A 19,621-nucleotide genomic window follows, 5' to 3' on the forward strand; every position below is an offset into this window, starting at 1 on the left:
GCAGTTCTGGAGGATTGTGTACAGCTCTGGAGTATTGTGTACAATTCTGGAGTATTGTATCCAATTCTGGAGGATTGTGCGCAGTTGTGGAGTATTGTGTACAGCTCTGGAGTATGGTGTACCGTTCTTGAGTATTGTGTACGGCTCGGGAGTATTGAGTGCAGTTCTGGAGGATTGTGTACAGCTCTGGCGTATTGTGTACAGTTCTGGAGTATTGTATCCAATTCTGGAGGATTGTGCGCAGTTGTGGAGTATTGTGTACAGCTCTGGAGTATGGTGTACCGCTCTGGAGTATTGTGTACAGTTCTGGAGTATTGTGTACAGTTCTGGAGTATTGTGTGTAGCTCTGGAGTATCGTGTACAGTTCTGGAGAATTGTGTTCAGTTCTGGAGCATTGTGGACAGCTCTGGAATATTGTCTGCAGATCTGGAGAATTGTGTGCAGTTCCTGCATATTGTGTACTGTTCTGGAGTATTGTCTGCAGCTCTGGAGTATTGTGTACAGCTCTGGAATATTGAGTGTAATACTGGAGTATTGGGTACAGCTCTGGAGTATTGTGTACAGTTCTGGAGTATTGTGTACAATTCTGGAGTATTGTGTACAATGCTGGAGTATTGTGTACAGTGCTGGAGTCTTGTGTACAGCCCTGGAGTATTGGGTACAGTTCTGGAGCATTGTGTACAGATCTGGAGTAATGTGAACAGTTCTGGAGTATTGTGTTCAGTTCTGGAGCATTGTGTACAGCTCTGGATTATTGTGTTCAGTTCTGGAGCATTGTTTACAGCTCTGGAGTATTGTGTACAGTTCCGGAGTATTGTGTGAAGCTCTGGAGTATTGTGTACAGTTCTCGAGTATTGTGAACAGTTCTGGAGTATTGTGTGCAGCTCTGGAGTATTGTGTACAGTTCTGGAGTATTATGTGCTGCTCTGGAGTATTGTGTACAGTGCTGGAGTGTTGTGTACAGTTCTGGAGCATTGTGTACAGATCTGGAGTATTGTGAACAGTTCTGGAATATTGTGTGCAGTTCTGGAGTCTTGTGTACAGCCCTGGAGTATTGTGTACAGTTCTGGAGCATTGTGTACAGATCTGGAGTAATGTGAACAGTTCTGGAGTATTGTGACCAGTTCTGGAGTATTGTGTGCAGCTCTGGAGTATAGTGGACAGTTCTGGAGTATTGTGTTCAGTTCTGGAGCATTGTTTACAGCTCTGGAGTATTGTGTACAGTTCTGGAGTATTGTGTGAAGATCTGGAGTATTGTGTACAGTTCTGGAGTATTGTGTGCAGTCCTGGAGTATTGTGGACAGCTCTGGAGTATTGTATCCAATTCTGGAGGATTGTGCGCAGTTCTGGAGTATTGTGTACAGTTCTGGAGTATTGTGTTCAGTTCTGGAGCATTGTGTACAGCTCTGGAGTATTGTGTTCAGTTCTGGAGTATTGTGTACAGTTCTGGAGTATTGTGTGTAGCTCTGAAGTATTGTGTACAGTTCTGGAGAATTGTGTACAGCTCTGGATTATTGTGTTCAGTTCTGGAGCATTGTTTACAGCTCTGGAGTATTGTGTACAGTTCTGGAGAATTGTGTTCAGTTCTGGAGTCTTGTGTGCAGTTCTGGAGTATTGTGTGCAGTTCTGGAGTAGTGTGTGCAGTTCTGGAGTATTGTGTGCATTTCTGGAGTATTGTGTGCAGTTCTGGAGTATTGTGTGCAGTTCTGGAGTATTGTGTGCAGTTCTGGAGTATTATGTGCATTTCTGGAGTCGTGTGTGCAGTTCTGGAGTATTGTGTGCAGTTCAGGAGTATTGTGTACGGCTTGGGAGTATTGTCTGCAGCTCTGGAGTATTGTGTACAGCTCTGGAGTATTGAGTGTAATACTGGAGTATTGGGTACAGCTCTGGAGTATTGTGTACAGTTCTGGAGTATTGTGTACAGTTCTGGAGTATTGTGTACAATGCTGGAGTATTGTGTACAGTTCTGGAGTATTGTGTACAGTTCTGGAGTATTGTGTACAATGCTGGAGTATTGTGTACAGTTCTGGAGTATTGTGTACTGTGCTGGAGTATTGAGTTCAATACTGGAGTATTGGGTACAGGTCTGGAGTGTTGTGTACAGTGCTGGAGTAGTGTGTGCAGTTCTAGATTATTGTGTACAATGCTGGAGTATTGTGTACAGCGCTGGAGTATTGTGTACAGTTCTGGAGTGTTTTTGACAGCTGTGGAGTATTGTGTACAGTTCTGGAGTACTGTGAACAGTTCTGGAGTATTGTGTACAGTGCTGGTGTATTGTGTACAGTGCTGGCGTATTGTGTACAGTGCTGAGGTAATGTGTACAGCTCTGGAGTGTTGTGTATGGTTTTGGAGTATTGTGTGCAGCTCTGGAGTATTGTGGACAGTTCTGGAGTATTGTGTTCAGTTCTGGAGCATTGTGTACAGCTCTGGAGTATTGTGTACAGTCCTGGAGTATTGTGTGCAGCTCTGGAGTATTGTGTACAGCTCTGGAGTATTGTGTACAGTTCTGGAGTATTGTGTGCAGCTCTGGAGTATTGTGAACAGTTCTGGAGTATTGTGTGCAGCTCTGGAGTATTGTGTACAGTTCTGGAGTATTATGTGCTGCTCTGGAGTATTGTGTACAGTGCTGGAGTGTTGTGTACAGTTCTGGAGCATTGTGTACAGATCTGGAGTATTGTGAACAGTTCTGGAATATTGTGTGCAGTTCTGGAGTCTTGTGTACAGCCCTGGAGTATTGTGTACAGTTCTGGAGCATTGTGTACAGATCTGGAGTAATGTGAACAGTTCTGGATTATTGTGTTCAGTTCTGGAGTATTGTGTGCAGCTCTGGAGTTTTGTGTACAGTTCTGGAGTATTGTGTTCAGTTCTGGAGCATTGTTTACAGCTCTGGAGTACTGTGTACAGTTCTGGAGTATTGTGAACAGTTCTGGAGTATTGTGTGCAGCTCTGGAGTATAGTGGACAGTTCTGGAGTATTGTGTTCAGTTCTGGAGCATTGTTTACAGCTCTGGAGTATTGTGTACAGTTCTGGAGTATTGTGTGAAGATCTGGAGTATTGTGTACAGTTCTGGAGTATTGTGTACAGTTCTGGAGTATTGTGTGCAGTTCTGGAGTATTGTGGACAGCTCTGGAGTATTGTATCCAATTCTGGAGCATGTGCGCAGTTCTGGAGTATTGTGTACAGTTCTGGAGTATTGTGTTCAGTTCTGGAGCATTGTGTACAGCTCTGGAGTATTGTGTACAATTCTGGAGTATTGTGTGTAGCTCTGAAGTATTGTGTACAGTTCTGGAGCATTGTGTACAGCTCTGGAGTATTGTGTGCATTTCTGGAGTATTGTGAACAGTTCTGGAGTAGTGTGTGCAGTTCAGGAGTATTGTGTATGGCTCGGGAGTATTGAGTGCAGTTCTGGAGGATTGTGTACAGCTCTGGAGTATTGTGTACAATTCTGGAGTATTGTATCCAATTCTGGAGGATTGTGCGCAGTTGTGGAGTATTGTGTACAGCTCTGGAGTATGGTGTACCGTTCTTGAGTATTGTGTACGGCTCGGGAGTATTGAGTGCAGTTCTGGAGGATTGTGTACAGCTCTGGCGTATTGTGTACAGTTCTGGAGTATTGTATCCAATTCTGGAGGATTGTGCGCAGTTGTGGAGTATTGTGTACAGCTCTGGAGTATGGTGTACCGCTCTGGAGTATTGTGTACAGTTCTGGAGTATTGTGTACAGTTCTGGAGTATTGTGTGTAGCTCTGGAGTATCGTGTACAGTTCTGGAGAATTGTGTTCAGTTCTGGAGCATTGTGGACAGCTCTGGAATATTGTCTGCAGATCTGGAGAATTGTGTGCAGTTCCTGCATATTGTGTACTGTTCTGGAGTATTGTCTGCAGCTCTGGAGTATTGTGTACAGCTCTGGAATATTGAGTGTAATACTGGAGTATTGGGTACAGCTCTGGAGTATTGTGTACAGTTCTGGAGTATTGTGTACAATTCTGGAGTATTGTGTACAATGCTGGAGTATTGTGTACAGTGCTGGAGTCTTGTGTACAGCCCTGGAGTATTGGGTACAGTTCTGGAGCATTGTGTACAGATCTGGAGTAATGTGAACAGTTCTGGAGTATTGTGTTCAGTTCTGGAGCATTGTGTACAGGTCTGGATTATTGTGTTCAGTTCTGGAGCATTGTTTACAGCTCTGGAGTATTGTGTACAGTTCCGGAGTATTGTGTGAAGCTCTGGAGTATTGTGTACAGTTCTCGAGTATTGTGAACAGTTCTGGAGTATTGTGTGCAGCTCTGGAGTATTGTGTACAGTTCTGGAGTATTATGTGCTGCTCTGGAGTATTGTGTACAGTGCTGGAGTGTTGTGTACAGTTCTGGAGCATTGTGTACAGATCTGGAGTATTGTGAACAGTTCTGGAATATTGTGTGCAGTTCTGGAGTCTTGTGTACAGCCCTGGAGTATTGTGTACAGTTCTGGAGCATTGTGTACAGATCTGGAGTAATGTGAACAGTTCTGGAGTATTGTGACCAGTTCTGGAGTATTGTGTGCAGCTCTGGAGTATAGTGGACAGTTCTGGAGTATTGTGTTCAGTTCTGGAGCATTGTTTACAGCTCTGGAGTATTGTGTACAGTTCTGGAGTATTGTGTGAAGATCTGGAGTATTGTGTACAGCTCTGGAGTATTGTGTGCAGTTCTGGAGTATTGTGGACAGCTCTGGAGTATTGTATCCAATTCTGGAGGATTGTGCGCAGTTCTGGAGTATTGTGTACAGTTCTGGAGTATTGTGTTCAGTTCTGGAGCATTGTGTACAGCTCTGGAGTATTGTGTTCAGTTCTGGAGTATTGTGTACAGTTCTGGAGTATTGTGTGTAGCTCTGAAGTATTGTGTACAGTTCTGGAGAATTGTGTACAGCTCTGGATTATTGTGTTCAGTTCTGGAGCATTGTTTACAGCTCTGGAGTATTGTGTACAGTTCTGGAGAATTGTGTTCAGTTCTGGAGTCTTGTGTGCAGTTCTGGAGTATTGTGTGCAGTTCTGGAGTAGTGTGTGCAGTTCTGGAGTATTGTGTGCATTTCTGGAGTATTGTGTGCAGTTGTGGAGTATTGTGTGCAGTTCTGGAGTATTGTGTGCAGTTCTGGAGTATTATGTGCATTTCTGGAGTCGTGTGTGCAGTTCTGGAGTATTGTGTGCAGTTCAGGAGTATTGTGTACGGCTTGGGAGTATTGTCTGCAGCTCTGGAGTATTGTGTACAGCTCTGGAGTATTGAGTGTAATACTGGAGTATTGGGTACAGCTCTGGAGTATTGTGTACAGTTCTGGAGTATTGTGTACAGTTCTGGAGTATTGTGTACAATGCTGGAGTATTGTGTACAGTTCTGGAGTATTGTGTACAGTTCTGGAGTATTGTGTACAATGCTGGAGTATTGTGTACAGTTCTGGAGTATTGTGTACTGTGCTGGAGTATTGAGTTCAATACTGGAGTATTGGGTACAGGTCTGGAGTGTTGTGTACAGTGCTGGAGTAGTGTGTGCAGTTCTAGATTATTGTGTACAATGCTGGAGTATTGTGTACAGCGCTGGAGTATTGTGTACAGTTCTGGAGTGTTTTTGACAGCTGTGGAGTATTGTGTACAGTTCTGGAATACTGTGAACAGTTCTGGAGTATTGTGTACAGTGCTGGTGTATTGTGTATAGTGCTGGCGTATTGTGTACAGTGCTGAAGTAATGTGTACAGCTCTGGAGTGTTGTGTATAGTTTTGGAGTATTGTGTGCAGCTCTGGAGTATTGTGGACAGTTCTGGAGTATTGTGTTCAGTTCTGGAGCATTGTGTACAGCTCTGGAGTATTGTGTACAGTTCTGGAGTATTGTGTGCAGCTCTGGAGTATTGTGTACAGTTCTGGAGTATTGTGTTCAGTTCTGGAGCATTGTGTACAGCTCTGGAGTATTGTGTGCATTTCTGGAGTATTGTGAACAGTTCTGGAGTAGTGTGTGCAGTTCAGGAGTATTGTGTATGGCCCGCGAGTATTGAGTGCAGTTCTGGAGGATTGTGTACAGCTCTGGAGTATTGTGTACAGTTCTGGAGTATTGTATCCAATTCTGGAGGATTGTGCGCAGTTGTGGAGTATTGTGTACAGCTCTGGAGTATGGTGTACCGTTCTGGAGTATTGTGTACAGTTCTGGAGTATTGTGTGTAGCTCTGGAGTATTGTGTACAGTTCTGGAGAATTGTGTTCAGTTCTGGAGCATTGTGGACAGCTCTGTAATATTGTCTGCAGATCTGGAGAATTGTGTGCAGTTCCTGCATATTGTGTACTGTTCTGGAGTATTGTCTGCAGCTCTGGAGTATTGTGTACAGCTCTGGAATATTGAGTGCAATACTGGAGTATTGGGTACAGCTCTGGAGTATTGTGTACAGTTCTGGAGTATTGTGTACAGTTCTGGAGTATTGTGTACAATGCTGGAGTATTGTGTTCAGTTCTGGAGTATTGTGAACAGTTCTGGAGTATTGTGTACAGTTCTGGAGTATTGTGAACAGTTCTGGAGTATTGTGTGCAGCTCTGGAGTATAGTGGACAGTTCTGGAGTATTGTGTTCAGTTCTGAAGCATTGTGTACAGCTCTGGAGTATTGTGTGCATTTCTGGAGTATTGTGAACAGTTCTGGAGTAGTGTGTGCAGTTCAGGAGTATTGTGTATGGCCTGGGAGTATTGAGTGCAGTTCTGGAGGATTGTGTACAGCTCTGGAGTATTGTGTACAGTTCTGGAGTATTGTATCCAATTCTGGAGGATTGTGCGCAGTTGTGGAGTATTGTGTACAGCTCTGGAGTATGGTGTACCGTTCTGGAGTATTGTGTACAGTTCTGGAGTATTGTGTGTAGCTCTGGAGTATTGTGTACAGTTCTGGAGAATTGTGTTCAGTTCTGGAGCATTGTGGACAGCTCTGGAATATTGTCTGCAGATCTGGAGAATTGTGTGCAGTTCCTGCATATTGTGTACTGTCCTGGAGTATTGTCTGCAGCTCTGGAGTATTGTGTACAGCTCTGGAATATTGAGTGCAATACTGGAGTATTGGGTACAGCTCTGGAGTATTGTGTACAGTTCTGGAGTATTGTGTACAATTCTGGAGTATTGTGTACAATGCTGGAGTATTGTGTACAGTGCTGGAGTGTTGTGTGCAGTTCTGGAGCATTGTGTACAGTTCTGGAGCATTGTGTACAGATCTGGAGTAATGTGAACAGTTCTGGAATATTGCGTGCAGTTCTGGAGTCTTGTGTACAGCCCTGGAGTATTGTGTACAGTTCTGGAGCATTGTGTACAGATCTGGAGTAATGTGAACAGTTCTGGAGTATTGTGTTCAGTTCTGGAGCATTGTGTACAGCTCTGGATTATTGTGTTCAGTTCTGGAGCATTGTTTACAGCTCTGGAGTATTGTGTACAGTTCTGGAGTATTGTGTGAAGCTCTGGAGTATTGTGTACAGTTCTGGAGTATTGTGTGCAGCTCTGGAGTATTGTGTACAGTTCTGGAGTATTATGTGCTGCTCTGGAGTATTGTGTACAGTGCTGGAGTGTTGTGTACAGTTCTGGAGTATTATGTGCATTTCTGGAGTCGTGTGTGCAGTTCTGGAGTATTGTGTGCAGTTCAGGAGTATTGTGTACGGCTTGGAAGTATTGTGTGCAGCTCTGGAGTATTGTGTACAGCTCTGGAGTATTGAGTGTAATACTGGAGTATTGGGTACAGCTCTGGAGTATTGTGTACAGTTCTGGAGTATTGTGTACAGTTCTGGAGTATTGTGTACAATGCTGGAGTATTTTGTACAGTTCTGGAGTATTGTGTACAGTTCTGGAGTATTGTGTACAATGCTGGAGTATTGTGTACAGTTCTGGAGTATTGTGTACTGTGCTGGAGTATTGAGTTCAATACTGGAGTATTGGGTACAGGTCTGGAGTGTTGTGTACAGTGCTGGAGTAGTGTGTGCAGTTCTAGATTATTGTGTACAATGCTGGAGTATTGTGTACAGCGCTGGAGTATTGTGTACAGTTCTGGAGTGTTTTTGACAGCTGTGGAGTATTGTGTACAGTTCTGGAGTACTGTGAACAGTTCTGGAGTATTGTGTACAGTGCTGGTGTATTGTGTACAGTGCTGGCGTATTGTGTACAGTGCTGAGGTAATGTGTACAGCTCTGGAGTGTTGTGTATGGTTTTGGAGTATTGTGTGCAGCTCTGGAGTATTGTGGACAGTTCTGGAGTATTGTGTTCAGTTCTGGAGTATTGTGTACAGCTCTGGAGTATTGTGTACAGTCCTGGAGTATTGTGTGCAGCTCTGGAGTATTGTGTACAGTCCTGGAGTATTGTGTGCAGCTCTGGAGTATTGTGTACAGTTCTGGAGTATTGTGTGCAGCTCTGGAGTATTGTGTACAGTTCTGGAGTATTATGTGCTGCTCTGGAGTATTGTGTACAGTGCTGGAGTGTTGTGTACAGTTCTGGAGCATTGTGTACAGATCTGGAGTATTGTGAACAGTTCTGGAATATTGTGTGCAGTTCTGGAGTCTTGTGTACAGCCCTGGAGTATTGTGTACAGTTCTGGAGCATTGTGTACAGATCTGGAGTAATGTGAACAGTTCTGGATTATTGTGTGCAGTTCTGGAGTATTGTGTGCAGCTCTGGAGTATTGTGTACAGTTCTGGAGTATTGTGTTCAGTTCTGGAGCATTGTTTACAGCTCTGGAGTACTGTGTACAGTTCTGGAGTATTGTGTTCAGTTCTGGAGCATTGTTTACAGCTCTGGAGTATTGTGTACAGTTCTGGAGTATTGTGTGAAGATCTGGAGTATTGTGTACAGTTCTGGAGTATTGTGTACAGTTCTGGAGTATTGTGTGCAGTTCTGGAGTATTGTGGACAGCTCTGGAGTATTGTATCCAATTCTGGAGGTTTGTGCGCAGTTCTGGAGTATTGTGTACAGTTCTGGAGTATTGTGTTCAGTTCTGGAGCATTGTGTACAGCTCTGGAGTATTGTGTACAATTCTGGAGTATTGTGTGTAGCTCTGAAGTATTGTGTACAGTGCTGGAGCATTGTGTACAGCTCTGGAGTATTGTGTGCATTTCTGGAGTATTGTGAACAGTTCTGGAGTAGTGTGTGCAGTTCAGGAGTATTGTGTATGGCTCGGGAGTATTGAGTGCAGTTCTGGAGGATTGTGTACAGCTCTGGAGTATTGTGTACAGTTCTGGAGTATTGTATCCAATTCTGGAGGATTGTGCGCAGTTGTGGAGTATTGTGTAAAGCTCTGGAGTATGGTGTACCGTTCTGGAGTATTGTGTACGGCTCGGGAGTATTGAGTGCAGTTCTGGAGGATTGTGTACAGCTCTGGCGTATTGTGTACAGTTCTGGAGTATTGTATCCAATTCTGGAGGATTGTGCGCAGTTGTGGAGTATTGTGTACAGCTCTGGAGTATGGTGTACCGCTCTGGAGTATTGTGTACAGTTCTGGAGTATTGTGTACAGTTCTGGAGTATTGTGTGTAGCTCTGGAGTATCGTGTACAGTTCTGGAGAATTGTGTTCAGTTCTGGAGCATTGTGGACAGCTCTGGAATATTGTCTGCAGATCTGGAGAATTGTGTGCAGTTCCTGCATATTGTGTACTGTTCTGGAGTATTGTCTGCAGCTCTGGAGTATTGTGTACAGCTCTGGAATATTGAGTGTAATACTGGAGTATTGGGTACAGCTCTGGAGTATTGTGTACAGTTCTGGAGTATTGTGTACAATTCTGGAGTATTGTGTACAATGCTGGAGTATTGTGTACAGCGCTGGAGTATTGTGTACAGTTCTGGAGTGTTTTTGACAGCTGTGGAGTATTGTGTACAGTTCTGGAGTACTGTGAACAGTTCTGGAGTATTGTGTACAGTGCTGGTGTATTGTGTACAGTGCTGGCGTATTGTGTACAGTGCTGAGGTAATGTGTACAGCTCTGGAGTGTTGTGTATGGTTTTGGAGTATTGTGTGCAGCTCTGGAGTATTGTGGACAGTTCTGGAGTATTGTGTTCAGTTCTGGAGCATTGTGTACAGCTCTGGAGTATTGTGTACAGTCCTGGAGTATTGTGTGCAGCTCTGGAGTATTGTGTACAGTCCTGGAGTATTGTGTGCAGCTCTGGAGTATTGTGTACAGTTCTGGAGTATTGTGTGCAGCTCTGGAGTATTGTGTACAGTTCTGGAGTATTATGTGCTGCTCTGGAGTATTGTGTACAGTGCTGGAGTGTTGTGTACAGTTCTGGAGCATTGTGTACAGATCTGGAGTATTGTGAACAGTTCTGGAATATTGTGTGCAGTTCTGGAGTCTTGTGTACAGCCCTGGAGTATTGTGTACAGTTCTGGAGCATTGTGTACAGATCTGGAGTAATGTGAACAGTTCTGGATTATTGTGTGCAGTTCTGGAGTATTGTGTGCAGCTCTGGAGTATTGTGTACAGTTCTGGAGTATTGTGTTCAGTTCTGGAGCATTGTTTACAGCTCTGGAGTACTGTGTACAGTTCTGGAGTATTGTGAACAGTTCTGGAGTATTGTGTGCAGCTCTGGAGTATAGTGGACAGTTCTGGAGTATTGTGTTCAGTTCTGGAGCATTGTTTACAGCTCTGGAGTATTGTGTACAGTTCTGGAGTATTGTGTGAAGATCTGGAGTATTGTGTACAGTTCTGGAGTATTGTGTACAGTTCTGGAGTATTGTGTGCAGTTCTGGAGTATTGTGGACAGCTCTGGAGTATTGTATCCAATTCTGGAGGATTGTGCGCAGTTCTGGAGTATTGTGTACAGTTCTGGAGTATTGTGTTCAGTTCTGGAGCATTGTGTACAGCTCTGGAGTATTGTGTACAGTTCTGGAGTATTGTGTGTAGCTCTGAAGTATTGTGTACAGTTCTGGAGTATTGTGTGTAGCTCTGAAGTATTGTGTTCAGTTCTGGAGTCTTGTGTGCAGTTCTGGAGTATTGTGTGCAGTTCTGGAGTAGTGTGTGCAGTTCTGGAGTATTGTGTGCATTTCTGGAGTATTGTGTGCAGTTCTGGAGTATTGTGTGCAGTTCTGGAGTATTGTGTGCAGTTCTGGAGTATTATGTGCATTTCTGGAGTCGTGTGTGCAGTTCTGGAGTATTGTGTGCAGTTCTGGAGTATTGTGTACAGTTCTGGAGTATTGTGTACAATGCTGGAGTATTGTGTACAGTTCTGGAGTATTGTGTACTGTGCTGGAGTATTGAGTTCAATACTGGAGTATTGGTTACAGGTCTGGAGTGTTGTGTACAGTGCTGGAGTAGTGTGTGCAGTTCTAGATTATTGTGTACAATGCTGGAGTATTGTGTACAGCGCTGGAGTATTGTGTACAGTTCTGGAGTGTTTTTGACAGCTGTGGAGTATTGTGTACAGTTCTGGAATACTGTGAACAGTTCTGGAGTATTGTGTACAGTGCTGGTGTATTGTGTATAGTGCTGGCGTATTGTGTATAGTGCTGGCGTATTGTGTGCAGCTCTGGAGTATTGTGGACAGTTCTGGAGTATTGTGTTCAGTTGTGGAGCATTGTGTGCAGCTCTGGAGTATTGTGTACAGTTCTGGAGTATTGTGTGCAGCTCTGGAGTATTGTGTACAGTTCTGGAGTATTGTGTTCAGTTCTGGAGCATTGTGTACAGCTCTGGAGTATTGTGTGCATTTCTGGAGTATTGTGAACAGTTCTGGAGTAGTGTGTGCAGTTCAGGAGTATTGTGTATGGCCTGGGAGTATTGAGTGCAGTTCTGGAGGATTGTGTACAGCTCTGGAGTATTGTGTACAGTTCTGGAGTATTGTATCCAATTCTGGAGGATTGTGCGCAGTTGTGGAGTATTGTGTACAGTTCTGGAGTATTGTGTACAATGCTGGAGTATTGTGTTCAGTTCTGGAGTATTGTGAACAGTTCTGGAGTATTGTGTACAGTTCTGGAGTATTGTGAACAGTTCTGGAGTATTGTGTGCAGCTCTGGAGTATAGTGGACAGTTCTGGAGTATTGTGTTCAGTTCTGAAGCATTGTGTACAGCTCTGGAGTATTGTGTGCATTTCTGGAGTATTGTGAACAGTTCTGGAGTAGTGTGTGCAGTTCAGGAGTATTGTGTATGGCCTGGGAGTATTGAGTGCAGTTCTGGAGGATTGTGTACAGCTCTGGAGTATTGTGTACAGTTCTGGAGTATTGTATCCAATTCTGGAGGATTGTGCGCAGTTGTGGAGTATTGTGTACAGCTCTGGAGTATGGTGTACCGTTCTGGAGTATTGTGTACAGTTCTGGAGTATTGTGTGTAGCTCTGGAGTATTGTGTACAGTTCTGGAGAATTGTGTTCAGTTCTGGAGCATTGTGGACAGCTCTGGAATATTGTCTGCAGATCTGGAGAATTGTGTGCAGTTCCTGCATATTGTGTACTGTCCTGGAGTATTGTCTGCAGCTCTGGAGTATTGTGTACAGCTCTGGAATATTGAGTGCAATACTGGAGTATTGGGTACAGCTCTGGAGTATTGTGTACAGTTCTGGAGTATTGTGTACAATTCTGGAGTATTGTGTACAATGCTGGAGTATTGTGTACAGTGCTGGAGTGTTGTGTGCAGTTCTGGAGCATTGTGTACAGTTCTGGAGCATTGTGTACAGATCTGGAGTAATGTGAACAGTTCTGGAATATTGCGTGCAGTTCTGGAGTCTTGTGTACAGCCCTGGAGTATTGTGTACAGTTCTGGAGCATTGTGTACAGATCTGGAGTAATGTGAACAGTTCTGGAGTATTGTGTTCAGTTCTGGAGCATTGTGTACAGCTCTGGATTATTGTGTTCAGTTCTGGAGCATTGTTTACAGCTCTGGAGTATTGTGTACAGTTCTGGAGTATTGTGTGAAGCTCTGGAGTATTGTGTACAGTTCTGGAGTATTGTGTGCAGCTCTGGAGTATTGTGTACAGTTCTGGAGTATTATGTGCTGCTCTGGAGTATTGTGTACAGTGCTGGAGTGTTGTGTACAGTTCTGGAGTATTATGTGCATTTCTGGAGTCGTGTGTGCAGTTCTGGAGTATTGTGTGCAGTTCAGGAGTATTGTGTACGGCTTGGAAGTATTGTGTGCAGCTCTGGAGTATTGTGTACAGCTCTGGAGTATTGAGTGTAATACTGGAGTATTGGGTACAGCTCTGGAGTATTGTGTACAGTTCTGGAGTATTGTGTACAGTTCTGGAGTATTGTGTACAATGCTGGAGTATTTTGTACAGTTCTGGAGTATTGTGTACAGTTCTGGAGTATTGTGTACAATGCTGGAGTATTGTGTACAGTTCTGGAGTATTGTGTACTGTGCTGGAGTATTGAGTTCAATACTGGAGTATTGGGTACAGGTCTGGAGTGTTGTGTACAGTGCTGGAGTAGTGTGTGCAGTTCTAGATTATTGTGTACAATGCTGGAGTATTGTGTACAGCGCTGGAGTATTGTGTACAGTTCTGGAGTGTTTTTGACAGCTGTGGAGTATTGTGTACAGTTCTGGAGTACTGTGAACAGTTCTGGAGTATTGTGTACAGTGCTGGTGTATTGTGTACAGTGCTGGCGTATTGTGTACAGTGCTGAGGTAATGTGTACAGCTCTGGAGTGTTGTGTATGGTTTTGGAGTATTGTGTGCAGCTCTGGAGTATTGTGGACAGTTCTGGAGTATTGTGTTCAGTTCTGGAGTATTGTGTACAGCTCTGGAGTATTGTGTACAGTCCTGGAGTATTGTGTGCAGCTCTGGAGTATTGTGTACAGTCCTGGAGTATTGTGTGCAGCTCTGGAGTATTGTGTACAGTTCTGGAGTATTGTGTGCAGCTCTGGAGTATTGTGTACAGTTCTGGAGTATTATGTGCTGCTCTGGAGTATTGTGTACAGTGCTGGAGTGTTGTGTACAGTTCTGGAGCATTGTGTAGAGTTTGGAGTATTGTGAACAGTTCTGGAATATTGTGTGCAGTTCTGGAGTCTTGTGTACAGCCCTGGAGTATTGTGTACAGTTCTGGAGCATTGTGTACAGATCTGGAGTAATGTGAACAGTTCTGGATTATTGTGTGCAGTTCTGGAGTATTGTGTGCAGCTCTGGAGTATTGTGTACAGTTCTGGAGTATTGTGTTCAGTTCTGGAGCATTGTTTACAGCTCTGGAGTACTGTGTACAGTTCTGGAGTATTGTGTTCAGTTCTGGAGCATTGTTTACAGCTCTGGAGTATTGTGTACAGTTCTGGAGTATTGTGTGAAGATCTGGAGTATTGTGTACAGTTCTGGAGTATTGTGTACAGTTCTGGAGTATTGTGTGCAGTTCTGGAGTATTGTGGACAGCTCTGGAGTATTGTATCCAATTCTGGAGGTTTGTGCGCAGTTCTGGAGTATTGTGTACAGTTCTGGAGTATTGTGTTCAGTTCTGGAGCATTGTGTACAGCTCTGGAGTATTGTGTTCAGTTCTGGAGTATTGTGTACAGTTCTGGAGTATTGTGCGTAGCTCTGAAGTATTGTGTACAGTTCTGGAGAATTGTGTACAGCTCTGGATTATTGTGTTCAGTTCTGAAGTATTGTGTACAGTTCTGGAGTATTGTGTGTAGCTCTGAAGTATTGTGTTCAGTTCTGGAGTCTTGTGTGCAGTTCTGGAGTATTGTGTGCAGTTCTGGAGTAGTGTGTGCAGTTCTGGAGTATTGTGTGCATTTCTGGAGTATTGTGTGCAGTTCTGGAGTATTGTGTGCAGTTCTGGAGTATTGTGTGCAGTTCTGGAGTATTATGTGCATTTCTGGAGTCGTGTGTGCAGTTCTGGAGTATTGTGTGCAGTTCAGGAGTATTGTGTACGGCTTGGGAGTATTGTCTGCAGCTCTGGAGTATTGTGTACAGCTCTGGAGTATTGTGTACAATGCTGGAGTATTGTGTACAGTTCTGGAGTATTGTGTACTGTGCTGGAGTATTGAGTTCAATACTGGAGTATTGGGTACAGGTCTGGAGTGTTGTGTACAGTGCTGGAGTAGTGTGTGCAGTTCTAGATTATTGTGTACAATGCTGGAGTATTGTGTACAGCGCTGGAGTATTGTGTACAGTTCTGGAGTGTTTTTGACAGCTGTGGAGTATTGTGTACAGTTCTGGAATACTGTGAACAGTTCTGGAGTATTGTGTACAGTGCTGGTGTATTGTGTATAGTGCTGGCGTATTGTGTACAGTGCTGAAGTAATGTGTACAGCTCTGGAGTGTTGTGTATAGTTTTGGAGTATTGTGTGCAGCTCTGGAGTATTGTGGACAGTTCTGGAGTATTGTGTTCAGTTCTGGAGCATTGTGTACAGCTCTGGAGTATTGTGTACAGTTCTGGAGTATTGTGTGCAGCTCTGGAGTATTGTGTACAGTTCTGGAGTATTGTGTTCAGTTCTGGAGCATTGTGTACAGCTCTGGAGTATTGTGTGCATTTCTGGAGTATTGTGAACAGTTCTGGAGTAGTGTGTGCAGTTCAGGAGTATTGTGTATGGCCCGCGAGTATTGAGTGCAGTTCTGGAGGATTGTGTACAGCTCTGGAGTATTGTGTACAGTTCTGGAGTATTGTATCCAATTCTGGAGGATTGTGCGCAGTTGTGGAGTATTGTGTACAGCTCTGGAGTATGGTGTACCGTTCTGGAGTATTGTGTACAGTTCTGGAGTATTGTGTGTAGCTCTGGAGTATTGTGTACAGTTCTGGAGAATTGTGTTCAGTTCTGGAGCATTGTGGACAGCTCTGTAATATTGTCTGCAGATCTGGAGAATTGTGTGCAGTTCCTGCATATTGTGTACTGTTCTGGAGTATTGTCTGCAGCTCTGGAGTATTGTGTACAGCTCTGGAATATTGAGTGCAATACTGGAGTATTGGGTACAGCTCTGGAGTATTGTGTACAGTTCTGGAGTATTGTGTACAGTTCTGGAGTATTGTGTACAATGCTGGAGTATTGTGTTCAGTTCTGGAGTATTGTGAACAGTTCTGGAGTATTGTGTACAGTTCTGGAGTATTGTGAACAGTTCTGGAGTATTGTGTGCAGCTCTGGAGTATAGTGGACAGTTCTGGAGTATTGTGTTCAGTTCTGAAGCATTGTGTACAGCTCTGGAGTATTGTGTGCATTTCTGGAGTATTGTGAACAGTTCTGGAGTAGTGTGTGCAGTTCAGGAGTATTGTGTATGGCCTGGGAGTATTGAGTGCAGTTCTGGAGGATTGTGTACAGCTCTGGAGTATTGTGTACAGTTCTGGAGTATTGTATCCAATTCTGGAGGATTGTGCGCAGTTGTGGAGTATTGTGTACAGCTCTGGAGTATGGTGTACCGTTCTGGAGTATTGTGTACAGTTCTGGAGTATTGTGTGTAGCTCTGGAGTATTGTGTACAGTTCTGGAGAATTGTGTTCAGTTCTGGAGCATTGTGGACAGCTCTGGAATATTGTCTGCAGATCTGGAGAATTGTGTGCAGTTCCTGCATATTGTGTACTGTCCTGGAGTATTGTCTGCAGCTCTGGAGTATTGTGTACAGCTCTGGAATATTGAGTGCAATACTGGAGTATTGGGTACAGCTCTGGAGTATTGTGTACAGTTCTGGAGTATTGTGTACAATTCTGGAGTATTGTGTACAATGCTGGAGTATTGTGTACAGTGCTGGAGTGTTGTGTGCAGTTCTGGAGCATTGTGTACAGTTCTGGAGCATTGTGTACAGATCTGGAGTAATGTGAACAGTTCTGGAATATTGCGTGCAGTTCTGGAGTCTTGTGTACAGCCCTGGAGTATTGTGTACAGTTCTGGAGCATTGTGTACAGATCTGGAGTAATGTGAACAGTTCTGGAGTATTGTGTTCAGTTCTGGAGCATTGTGTACAGCTCTGGATTATTGTGTTCAGTTCTGGAGCATTGTTTACAGCTCTGGAGTATTGTGTACAGTTCTGGAGTATTGTGTGAAGCTCTGGAGTATTGTGTACAGTTCTGGAGTATTGTGTGCAGCTCTGGAGTATTGTGTACAGTTCTGGAGTATTATGTGCTGCTCTGGAGTATTGTGTACAGTGCTGGAGTGTTGTGTACAGTTCTGGAGTATTATGTGCATTTCTGGAGTCGTGTGTGCAGTTCTGGAGTATTGTGTGCAGTTCAGGAGTATTGTGTACGGCTTGGAAGTATTGTGTGCAGCTCTGGAGTATTGTGTACAGCTCTGGAGTATTGAGTGTAATACTGGAGTATTGGGTACAGCTCTGGAGTATTGTGTACAGTTCTGGAGTATTGTGTACAGTTCTGGAGTATTGTGTACAATGCTGGAGTATTTTGTACAGTTCTGGAGTATTGTGTACAGTTCTGGAGTATTGTGTACAATGCTGGAGTATTGTGTACAGTTCTGGAGTATTGTGTACTGTGCTGGAGTATTGAGTTCAATACTGGAGTATTGGGTACAGGTCTGGAGTGTTGTGTACAGTGCTGGAGTAGTGTGTGCAGTTCTAGAATATTGTGTACAATGCTGGAGTATTGTGTACAGTTCTGGAGTATTGTGTACTGTGCTGGAGTATTGAGTTCAATACTGGAGTATTGGGTACAGGTCTGGAGTGTTGTGTACAGTGCTGGAGTATTGTGAACAGTTCTGGAATATTGTGTGCAGTTCTGGAGTCTTGTGTACAGCCCTGGAGTATTGTGTACAGTTCTGGAGCATTGTGTACAGATCTGGAGTAATGTGAACAGTTCTGGATTATTGTGTGCAGTTCTGGAGTATTGTGTGCAGCTCTGGAGTATTGTGTACAGTTCTGGAGTATTGTGTTCAGTTCTGGAGCATTGTTTACAGCTCTGGAGTACTGTGTACAGTTCTGGAGTATTGTGTTCAGTTCTGGAGCATTGTTTACAGCTCTGGAGTATTGTGTACAGTTCTGGAGTATTGTGTGAAGATCTGGAGTATTGTGTACAGTTCTGGAGTATTGTGTACAGTTCTGGAGTATTGTGTGCAGTTCTGGAGTATTGTGGACAGCTCTGGAGTATTGTATCCAATTCTGGAGGTTTGTGCGCAGTTCTGGAGTATTGTGTACAGTTCTGGAGTATTGTGTTCAGTTCTGGAGCATTGTGTACAGCTCTGGAGTATTGTGTACAATTCTGGAGTATTGTGTGTAGCTCTGAAGTATTGTGTACAGTGCTGGAGCATTGTGTACAGCTCTGGAGTATTGTGTGCATTTCTGGAGTATTGTGAACAGTTCTGGAGTAGTGTGTGCAGTTCAGGAGTATTGTGTATGGCTCGGGAGTATTGAGTGCAGTTCTGGAGGATTGTGTACAGCTCTGGAGTATTGTGTACAGTTCTGGAGTATTGTATCCAATTCTGGAGGATTGTGCGCAGTTGTGGAGTATTGTGTATAGCTCTGGAGTATGGTGTACCGTTCTGGAGTATTGTGTACGGCTCGGGAGTATTGAGTGCAGTTCTGGAGGATTGTGTACAGCTCTGGCGTATTGTGTACAGTTCTGGAGTATTGTATCCAATTCTGGAGGATTGTGCGCAGTTGTGGAGTATTGTGTACAGCTCTGGAGTATGGTGTACCGCTCTGGAGTATTGTGTACAGTTCTGGAGTATTGTGTACAGTTCTGGAGTATTGTGTGTAGCTCTGGAGTATCGTGTACAGTTCTGGAGAATTGTGTTCAGTTCTGGAGCATTGTGGACAGCTCTGGAATATTGTCTGCAGATCTGGAGAATTGTGTGCAGTTCCTGCATATTGTGTACTGTTCTGGAGTATTGTCTGCAGCTCTGGAGTATTGTGTACAGCTCTGGAATATTGAGTGTAATACTGGAGTATTGGGTACAGCTCTGGAGTATTGTGTACAGTTCTGGAGTATTGTGTACAATTCTGGAGTATTGTGTACAATGCTGGAGTATTGTGTACAGCGCTGGAGTATTGTGTACAGTTCTGGAGTACTGTGAACAGTTCTGGAGTATTGTGTACAGTGCTGGTGTATTGTGTACAGTGCTGGCGTATTGTGTACAGTGCTGAGGTAATGTGTACAGCTCTGGAGTGTTGTGTATGGTTTTGGAGTATTGTGTGCAGCTCTGGAGTATTGTGGACAGTTCTGGAGTATTGTGTTCAGTTCTGGAGCATTGTGTACAGCTCTGGAGTATTGTGTACAGTCCTGGAGTATTGTGTGCAGCTCTGGAGTATTGTGTACAGTCCTGGAGTATTGTGTGCAGCTCTGGAGTATTGTGTACAGTTCTGGAGTATTGTGTGCAGCTCTGGAGTATTGTGTACAGTTCTGGAGTATTATGTGCTGCTCTGGAGTATTGTGTACAGTGCTGGAGTGTTGTGTACAGTTCTGGAGCATTGTGTACAGATCTGGAGTATTGTGAACAGTTCTGGAATACTGTGTGCAGTTCTGGAGTCTTGTGTACAGCCCTGGAGTTTTGTGTACAGTTCTGGAGCATTGTGTACAGATCTGGAGTAATGTGAACAGTTCTGGATTATTGTGTGCAGTTCTGGAGTATTGTGTGCAGCTCTGGAGTATTGTGTACAGTTCTGGAGTATTGTGTTCAGTTCTGGAGCATTGTTTACAGCTCTGGAGTACTGTGTACAGTTCTGGAGTATTGTGAACAGTTCTGGAGTATTGTGTGCAGCTCTGGAGTATAGTGGACAGTTCTGGAGTATTGTGTTCAGTTCTGGAGCATTGTTTACA

Source organism: Chiloscyllium punctatum, chromosome 26 (assembly GCF_047496795.1).
Source record: "Chiloscyllium punctatum isolate Juve2018m chromosome 26, sChiPun1.3, whole genome shotgun sequence".
Taxonomy (NCBI): Eukaryota; Metazoa; Chordata; class Chondrichthyes; order Orectolobiformes; family Hemiscylliidae; genus Chiloscyllium; species Chiloscyllium punctatum.